This window comes from Solanum pennellii, chromosome 1 (assembly GCF_001406875.1).
Source record: "Solanum pennellii chromosome 1, SPENNV200".
NCBI lineage: Eukaryota > Viridiplantae > Streptophyta > Magnoliopsida > Solanales > Solanaceae > Solanum > Solanum pennellii.
Window position 1 is genome coordinate 73,465,372 of NC_028637.1, and position 9,961 is coordinate 73,475,332.

Here is a 9,961-nt window from a genome sequence, read left to right on the forward strand (position 1 = left end):
ATATATACTATTGATGAATACACCCTTTTTCTTAAGCTTTTTTTTTCCAGTATTGTATCACTTTGATTACGTTCTTAAAATATTGTGAGAAACATAGTAAGTGAGTAGTTCACATCTATTTTTAAAACCTTCTTCATCACTTCATACTAGTTTTAATTTACAAAGGTTTTAACTAACTTTTTCATATTTGCAACTTGGATACTGATAAGAAGGACAAAGTTGGTGATCATGATGCAACATGATGGAAGTTCCCATATCTTTACTTGAACCTCAAAAATCACAAGTTGATGTTGTTGAGGTGAGCTTTAGAAAATCAATTACAAGGTGTTAGTTTTGGTCCTTTTCACATTTGCACAAAAATATTTTGATGAACTCTAGACTAAGTAAGCTAGCCCTTTCCTTAGGATTACTAGGTAGATTAGGAATTGTAGCCAAAGCAGCAGACGAGGTACATGTTCCAATAGGATGAAACTATTCATCACTATTTTAGTAATCTTAAGACATGCATGACCACGATCATCACGTATCTTCTTACAAAGTGGATAAAATTGATGAAAATTCATCTTTTTATTTTATATATTAGGTGTTCTATATCTTAATTAGATTATCTTCTTAAAATGTTACTTGATATATCCACACAAATGAGTAGCAAGTGAGCAATTTTTATCTCTTTTAGAAAACCTTTCATTATTTTACACAGTTTTTTGTTTTACTAAATATCTAACTAATTTTTTCAAATTGTCTTTTAGAATATGGATAAGCAACGTAAAGATGGTGATGATAAGGATGCAATATTAATGGAATATCCAATATATTTTATCACACATGATGAATCAATAGTCGATGTTTTAGAGGTAAGCTTTTTAAAAGTTTCTCCAATTATATAGTTTTTAGTTTATTTTCTTTAAAGTCATGTACAAAAATATTTTGATGGATTCTTGAGTAACTTTTAATGTTAATTGTGTGATGAAATAAAGAACAATATTCTTTTCTATATCTAAAACATATGACTTGTATTCCAACAACATTATTTAAATAAGTCATACATCTAACAATATGTTAAATATGTACTCTTTTCGTTTCAATTTATGTGATCTAGTTTCACTAAAAACAAATATGGGAAGGTTTTAATATTTATGTTTCAAAATCATCCTAAAAAATATGAAGTTTTAAATATAATAGTACATTTATGAATATTTTGCCAAATAAGGTAAACCAACATGGTAAACGGTAAATAGTCTAATTAAACATTTGCAAATTCAGGACATATATTAACTTTTTAAACCGATTTAACAAAGTATTCCATATAAAATGCAACACATTGAGAATTGATTCTTTGATGATTTATTTTTACTTTTATCTTTAGCTCGTGATCAATGACACTAGGATATAGTCTAAGTGTCTACGAATTGAAACTAGTATAGTAACCCAACCAAGGGTTAGAGTAGTGTCCCAATGGAGTGGTAGTGAAAGTAGTAGCTACTTAGAGTTCCTTTCTAAATAATGATAAATTAAGACATTTTGGAATACTAAAACAAACAAATCTAATTTGTGACACCAAACTGTAAAATATTGATTAGGGGTTTTGTCACAAGTAGTGGAATAGCAAAAAATTAATGGAAAATAAAGTATGGGATAGAGATCTTGGGGTGTGATTGCTATATGTGAAGATAAAAGTTGTAGGTGTATTCTTTCGGTAGCTAATTTAGCAAGACAATGGTGACTAGGCTAAGCTTTAAGTGAAAACAAGTTCCCTCTCGGAAAACTTACTCCATATCAAGTGGGTTCCTCTCGGATACCTACTCGTCTAAACTATCTAGCCTACGCCTAATCCACCCTCTCTCTTTCGACGGGAGTGCTTGAATATGGGACTAGGGTTCACCGTCTCGCGCTGAACCTCATGTCGACCCACTACTTTGGTCATCAGTCTACTGGTCTTAGTTTCACGACCTCTCTATCGAGTAAGCCAAAAATACATGGGTGGTTTTGTAATTACAAACCCATTAGGTTAAATGACAACCACTAGGTGAAATCACCATTAAAATGCAATCTATGCTACAAGCAAGAAGGACCCAATAAATTAATCAACCCATAATTACTAAATGACACCCCAAGAATGGGGTTTTTTAGAAACACTTCAAGCAATAATCAAATATACTTAAAACAATAAAGAAATCAAGTGGGTATAATTGATTTAACATTAAAAGTAGAAAATAAAGGTAAATGGAGAAGACCCACTTCCAAAATTTAAAGAAGAACTTCTGTTCTCAAGCTTCCACAAAACCCTCTCCATACTTGAGAGAAAACATAAGACAAAATTTCTAAAATTAACTATCAAGTGAAAAATTGTTTTACACTCTAATTTTCTTTATCTAAATAATAAAAGAGTTCAGTATTTATAGACTTCATAATTGTGCTTGCGAATCTTTTCAGCGTAGTTAGTCGTGATTCTTCGAATGATTCGGCGAATCGCCTTTCGTTCAGTTCATCGCCGGTTGAACGATGTCGTCCTTGTCTTTGTGTTCATAATCGATAGTCGATAATCTTCTGCTTCGCGGAACTGATAAGCAAATCCCCAATTTCTCTTTTTCCTCCTTTTGATCTACTTCCTTAAGGGCTCACTTGTTGTAACATAAGGTGAAACTTTGCTATTCGACAATCACAAAGCGTGCAAACCTTTGCATCTTCAACTCTTTTTCTCCGTTTTTCTTCCATTTTGCGCCCAAGTGTCCATGCTTCTACCAAATTCACAAATACGTGAAACTTAGGTGTTCTATAAGATATCAAGATAAAATAAACAATCGAGGACACTATTTTCATTAAAATAAGGAACTAGATGAATCACATTTACGGACTCGTCTAGTATATGACTAATAATATTTTAAATAATACTTTTTAAGGTTATTTAATAAGCCTAAGTTCTATTCTCCAATTGTGTCATTTCTTAGTTATGTCCTAAATTTATGTAAACAATGATAAGTTTTTCAAGATAATCTTAATCCATATAACATTAATTATTTTTATGAGAATATCGAGGACAACTAGCACACAATCACAAACAAATAACAGAGAACAAAAAATAATATAAGGATTTAATAAAGTTCAACCAGGCCTAATCCTCTAAGAAGAAAGCAAATGAGTTTTCCACTATGAAAGAAAAGAAGAAATGTTTCCTTACAATTTTCTCAAGCTTTTAGGACTACATTGTGTCGTGTATCATGCTTTATAATCCCCAAGTGTATCTCTATATATAAATTCTAGTTGTCCTAAACCTATAAGGAAAAGGTTCTCCAAATCCAAGAAGGAAAATATATTCAGTTCCAAATCTATTTGGACAATAGGTTTTCTAAACCAAAAGGGATTATGAGTATCCTAAAATATACCAAGAAAAAATTCATAACACAATGAACATTTATTATAGAATTAATGTCTATGATGCATGAAGAATGTTAAATTTTTGAGATTGAATTTGTTTTCAAATATCAAAATTATAAAAATATTTTTTTTCAAATTCAAACCATATATTACTTAAAAAAATTACTATTTTATGATCTCGGTTCAAAATCCGTGTGGTTACGAAGGAAATAAAACATATATCCTTAATTAAACTCACCAAATATGGAAGTCTTTTGACCCCTTTATACCCATACAATAAATATTAGATTAATAAACAACCATGTGAGATGAAATGATGATATGAAATCAAGTTCAAGCTTTGTCTCTACATGAAATTTGGTTTTTAAATTGTATTTTTTGGCTCATAAATATAAAACTTTCTTATGTTACGAAAATTGTCAAATGTATCCCAATTCTTTATTTTTACAATCATACCAAATAAGCAAAAGTTCAGGACAAAACATAAAAGAACAATACACTATAAAAAAGTTATTCTAAAAAAATACAATATTTATTGTTCAAAGTTTAATTTTGTTCAACGAAGAGGTAACATTAAAAATGAGTTGTAGTAAAACTTAATTTTGTTCAAGTACTCTTTAATAAAATTGACCGTGGTCAATATAATTAGTAAAAATATCATTATGTTCACGTTTTGAAAATATTTCATTAGTCCATTTGTATCCTCGCAAAAAATTCTTTAGTTGTATCATTATTTTTTATATATATGAAATATAAATTTGTGGGTCAATATTTGTATTTGAATAATCTAAAATCCTCAAATAGAGTTTTTTGGAGGATTTGCGATTTCATCCCATAATTTAAAATCACAAGATGAAATCACTTATCCAAATGTTTATTTTGATCTAATGATTTAAAATTACAAGAGAAAATCGCATGTCTAAACTCTTACTAGCTAAACATGGTAAATCTGATGAAAATTGAACAAACTTTGAACTAACATAGAGCACTTGACTTACTATTATTACTCTCCTAAAATATGTTATAGATAAATATATTAAAATATAAATTAGTTTGTGTGAACATTGAAACAGTAATAACTTTACAAGAATAGAAAATTAAAGAAAATTTTATGTGAAGATGCTACAAAAGTTTCTATGAAATTTGAGCTTTTCCAGAAATTCATTGCACTTGTTAGTGAAATCATAAGACTTATGGAAAAATAACTATTTCTTTATCTTTGATATTCTATTACAACTTTAATTAATTTCATATTTTCTACTAGAGAATATATATATGGATGTATAGATGTATATATATATGCATGTATATAGATATGTACATACATATATATATATATATATATGTGTGTGTGTGTGTGTGTGTGTGTGTGTGTGTGTGTGTGTGTGTGTGTGTGTGTGTGCGAGCTATCCTTTTAGATAGAAGTAGAATAAACACACTTCATCGTATTGTGTTGATCTTTTAGAATATCAAATACTGATGCTCCAATATCTTGTGTACCACTTGATCACAAAATTTTGATACTCCCCACTTTGTATACATAATTACCTTTTGAGAATTTATATTGAATAATTTGATATTGGATAAATTCCATACATATTGTTTTGATTGCAGAATGATATTGTACCAAAAAATATGCACTACATGCATACTCATACATTTGAACAAAGAAGGCAAAATTGAATCATCAATAATATTTCTCCTCCAGGTGGCTTTATAACAGATTATGTAAGTTTCCGTTTGAACAATTTGCATGATTCCCTGCCAACAAAAATGATTATGCATATTTTCTTTGATGTGTTTCTGATAAGCATTTAATAATTATTGACCAACAGGTCTACCTTCATTTGGAGACAAATAAAAAGTTTCGATCTTTGATAGAAGTGTATAAATTTGTTGTATATGGGAAAGTTCCTGAAATAGCAAAGAAATCAAGAGAAAATGAAGAAACATCTCAGGTTAGCTCAAAATTATTATATTAGAATACATAATGATATTGACTCTTTTCTACACTATCATTAATGATTTAATTTGCAGGTGACACCAAGACGTAAATCACTTGTGCGCGAAAATTGTAAAAAATTATGTAGTTGGAATTTGTACTAAATCTTATAATGGGGTATACATTAAGAATTAGAGAGAAGCTAACTACTTATATCAATGTGACATCCCTTCCAATATTGGTAAGTTATTACTATATATATTGGTATTATTGTTGTTGTTTTCACGCTCATTATCTTTGATTTTGTTTTATTATTTTATAATCTTTTTATGGCCAGAAAAATGAGAAAAAGAGGAAATGAAAATTTATATGGGCATCAACAAGTGATCTTGGGAGATGATATAACACTTGTCAACTCAGGAGATCCTACATTAAGTCCTCCAATACAATCTTTTCTTTACCTTTGGGATTTTGAGCTCATACCCGAGGCACACAATGAAATCTTTCCTAGAATAATTATTATTATGTTAGTTATTAAACTAAATATTTTTGAAAGATATCTTTCTTAGGTTATTTATGAAAACTATTGAATTCAGACTTTGTAATATGCATTATATTTAAAGTTTGATGTTACCATTTTTACGAATAAGAATTGGTGTCAAAAAGCTCATTATACTATTTTGGTCCTAATAGTATTGTTCATATTAGCACAATAAAAGATAATAAAATTTGTTTAAATTTTGATTGAACTTCTTTCTCCTCCTTTTCTTCCTCCTCTTTTTCCTCTTCTTCTTCCTCTTATTCTTTAATAACAAATTATCAGCGTACCATAATTTTTGATATTTTAGTAATATGATAGAGGTATTCAGAAAAACTATTTTGTTTTTGCCTAGGAGAGATAAAGTCATCATAGATAATATTATATTTTCTCCAATGTTTCGGAGAAACTTATTATTTTTCAATGATATTCATAAAAATGATTATTATATCAAGAAAATGGAAGAAATGAATCTTGCTATTTTCGTATCTCCATGAATGTATATGAGAAAGCACGTTTTATATATAAGTCCCTTTCTTTAGCTTCTAGCTTGTATTGTACAAATATTAGTGTAACTGAGGCACATTTTATATTAAATAAAATATTTACTAATCCCAATACTTTTGTAGTTTGGAATTATTGTGTATGACATCCTTAATTTAAAATATTGAGATGGATTATAAGAAAATCAATTGGACATTCATAACGTGAAGATTCTTTGAAATTTTGAATTTTCTTATTTGTTAACAGCACAAGTTAATTTTGAGAATATCACCAATAATAGTTGTGATTGAGCCCCCTACATTTTTATAATGTACATGCGGTCTTTTGCGGACTTATTTATCCACGTTGTAGATCATTTAAACACTTTATGATCTTAATTGGTGCTTCTCCTAGATGGTCGCATGTATGGCTATTGTCATATTGCAGTGTATCTCTTGAAATATTATTGGGATAAATATGAAGATTATAAGTATAGTCTTGCAATAAAATATACTTTATTAGCCTCGATAACGTTGTGAAGCTTTCATCCCATGTTTAAAAGATTATTCCCTATTAAATAGATAAAAATTGAATACGTTGTAGCTCATGTACAAACGTAAAATGGCCTTGTTGAGTTATTAATTAAACACCAATGGTTCGATATCAAGATAATTGTTTAAGAAAAATAGACTATCCATTTTAATTTAGAGTCACACAATTCTACATGCTAAAATACTTATTTGTTTAGATTGATTATTATGACATGTTTTCATTAATGTTGTTGATATTGGATGAATAACTAGAATTGAAGGTGGGTAGGGTATTCTATGACTAGAGGTCAGTTTATTTCTTATGTGTGTCATGACCCATTCCTGTCGTTATGGAAAAGTCAATGGGGAAGATACTTTTGATAGAAAAATTTTGAGTATTAACTTAGAAATTTCTAGCCTAGGACAGACTTTGATCAAATGTGAGTCAAGTGAGGTCTAGAACAATCTAGTAATGGAAGAGGGATTTAATTGGGAGTTTAATCACGTGAGTTCATATCTAAGGCGGTAAGGAGACTTTACGGCTTTACATAATAAAATTTGGGCGACTAAAATTTCTGAAACTGATCTTGGCGTGACTGGGTAGTTATAGAACTTCCTGCTTTGAAGGTGTGTTGTGAAATGAGATCTTGGAATTGAAATCGTGAGGTTATGTATAAATCCACTCATGAGGAGGGATTAATGTCACCAGGGTTTGGCCGCTATGGTGGGATAGAGCCCACCTTGGCGGGCTAGTCACGAATTAAATTAATGAAACCCCCAAAGTTGTTATTTTATGAAAAAAAAATCTTGAGAGCTAGGGGACAATCCAAGATATTTCTTCTTATATTTTCACAATTTCTCTTGCTAAAGGTAAGTTAATTACTCTCCTAATCCTCGTTAATTATAATTTGCGGAGGATTTTGGCCTTATGATTAATGGTGATAAAATTCTTATTTGAATATTAGGATCATGGTTTTAGGCTTGGGTTGATACATTTATAATACAGGTAAATTAGGCCCATTTTACTGATTCTTAAGTTTATTACTTGTTAATAGACCAAGAACAAGCTGAATGATTTTGGAAAAGGAAGACTCAAGTGTCTTAGCAGTAATCAGGCTTGATTTTGAGGTAGGTTATGGTTGGACTTCTTGTTGTGTTATATATGATTGTTCATCGTATTATTGTAGCATGCATGTATGTAAATAGGGAAATAAAAATCAAATCATATGAAATGATTATGTGTGATTAATTATATGCCATGAGCCTATTCTTTGACAGTGACTATGTGAACTTCTCATATTAATGTGATTGTGAATATGGTTGTTCTGATTAGACCGGGTGTCACATTTGGACACATATATTTGATGGGTGTCATGTTCAAACACATATTTTTAATTGGGTTTCACATTTTCCCACATATATTGGACTGAGTGTCACATTTCGACACATGTTTATTGGATCGGATGTCATGTTCCTTTTGGGTGTGGGTTCCATGCAATAACCACTTGTGATTATTACATATATATTTGCCCGTGGTTGTTGGGGAATTGTATGTTTCTCCTAAGATGATGATTTAATTAAAAAATTATGTATGGGGTTATTGTGTTGTAATGACTTTATTGTATTATGATACAGGAGTAGCCGCGTGATCATTCTAGCACACCATCGTTTCGTGTAATGATACTGCACTTGCTCTTTTTATGTTCAATACAGGGCATCTTTAGGCGTTTACTGACAAACCTTATCAAAGGGATCTTTGATCGAGACTAGATTCAAGAGTGAGACAGCTCTTTCCTGCTTCCATATATGAGCTAGTTACTTGATAGGTAGTACAACGTGTAGGTAGTAGTATTGGATGTTATCTACACATGGCACGAGTAGGTTTTGAAGGTTCTTGAGTGATTTCCCTTAGTCTTCATGACTAATGTGAAGGTCCTCTAAATAAAGCTAATAATGAATATCGACTTATTGAGTCTGTAATGAGATGTATGTTTCTCCTATATTGATGAACTGAGTTACTTAACATGTTAGTTGAAAAAGAAATGTTTTTTTTCTAAACGTAGCCTTGAGGAACACTTAGGTGTGAAATGAAGAGGTAGTATGGGCTAATACCATATTCTTCATGTTTTTACTACAAAGTGTAAGTAGAAAGTTCTAGGTGGATTCTCTATTTGAAAACTTACATCTCCATTCTCCAAGACGTGATACGTCCTCATGGATTCGAAGGAAAATAAATTCTTATGTTTATATTTTATGTAATAGACTCTTAGTAGTTTATTTCAATTGTAAAGGGTCGTGTCCTCGTGAAATTGATTTGGTGTCTAAGATGGCTATGGTGAGACGTAGTATTTCTTCGTTTTATAAAAGAGTTTTCTATTATTCAATTTACTGAGGAAAGTTTAAATTTCTCTCTATTTTTATTGACTATGTGATGAATGAATGTTGAGAGGCTTAAATGAAACAGCTTCCTGGTCAAGTACACCTAGTTACGACTCGCCGGTACTCTCGGGTCGTGACAAGGTGAGGCACTGTGCTCTTTGCTAGTGGAACTCTTGGCCTTTTGCCTTGGCTTGACCCCTTTGCCTTGGCACTTGCCTTTTGTCTTAGCCTCACTTTGACCCCTTATCAACACTAAATGACTTATTAACATTCAAGGAGTCATTTTTTTATGATTTTTAGTCATACAGTTAAGCTCTAGTTTAACCTATCATTTTTCGTAGATGTTATAAATACTTTCAATCATGGCTACTTCAGCTTCCCAAGTATCTCTCTATGGATTGACTCTTCCACAAAACTTTATAGAAGTGACTTCCTTATTTTTAAACCTACGAACCAGATGTCCAATAATTTCAACTAGAACCTCTTCAAAGGTGAGACTATCCTTCACAACAACACTCTCTAAAGGTATTATCGAAGTTGGATCACCCACACAACCCAAAGGTATTATCGAAGCTGGATCACCCACGCGGTCCTTCAATAAGGGAATGTGAAAGAGTGGGTGAAAAACTGCTAATTTTGCTGGTAGCTATAACTCATAAGAAACATTACCAACCCTTTTCATGATTCGCTAAGGACCTACATACTTGGGACTGG

General features: G+C 30.9%; 1 pseudogene; it reads left to right on the top strand.

Moving 5' to 3' along the window:
* The first annotated feature begins 241 nt into the window (after positions 1-241).
* Positions 242-8,603, top strand: LOC114075439 (annotated as a pseudogene).
* Positions 8,604-9,961: the final 1,358 nt, after the last annotated feature.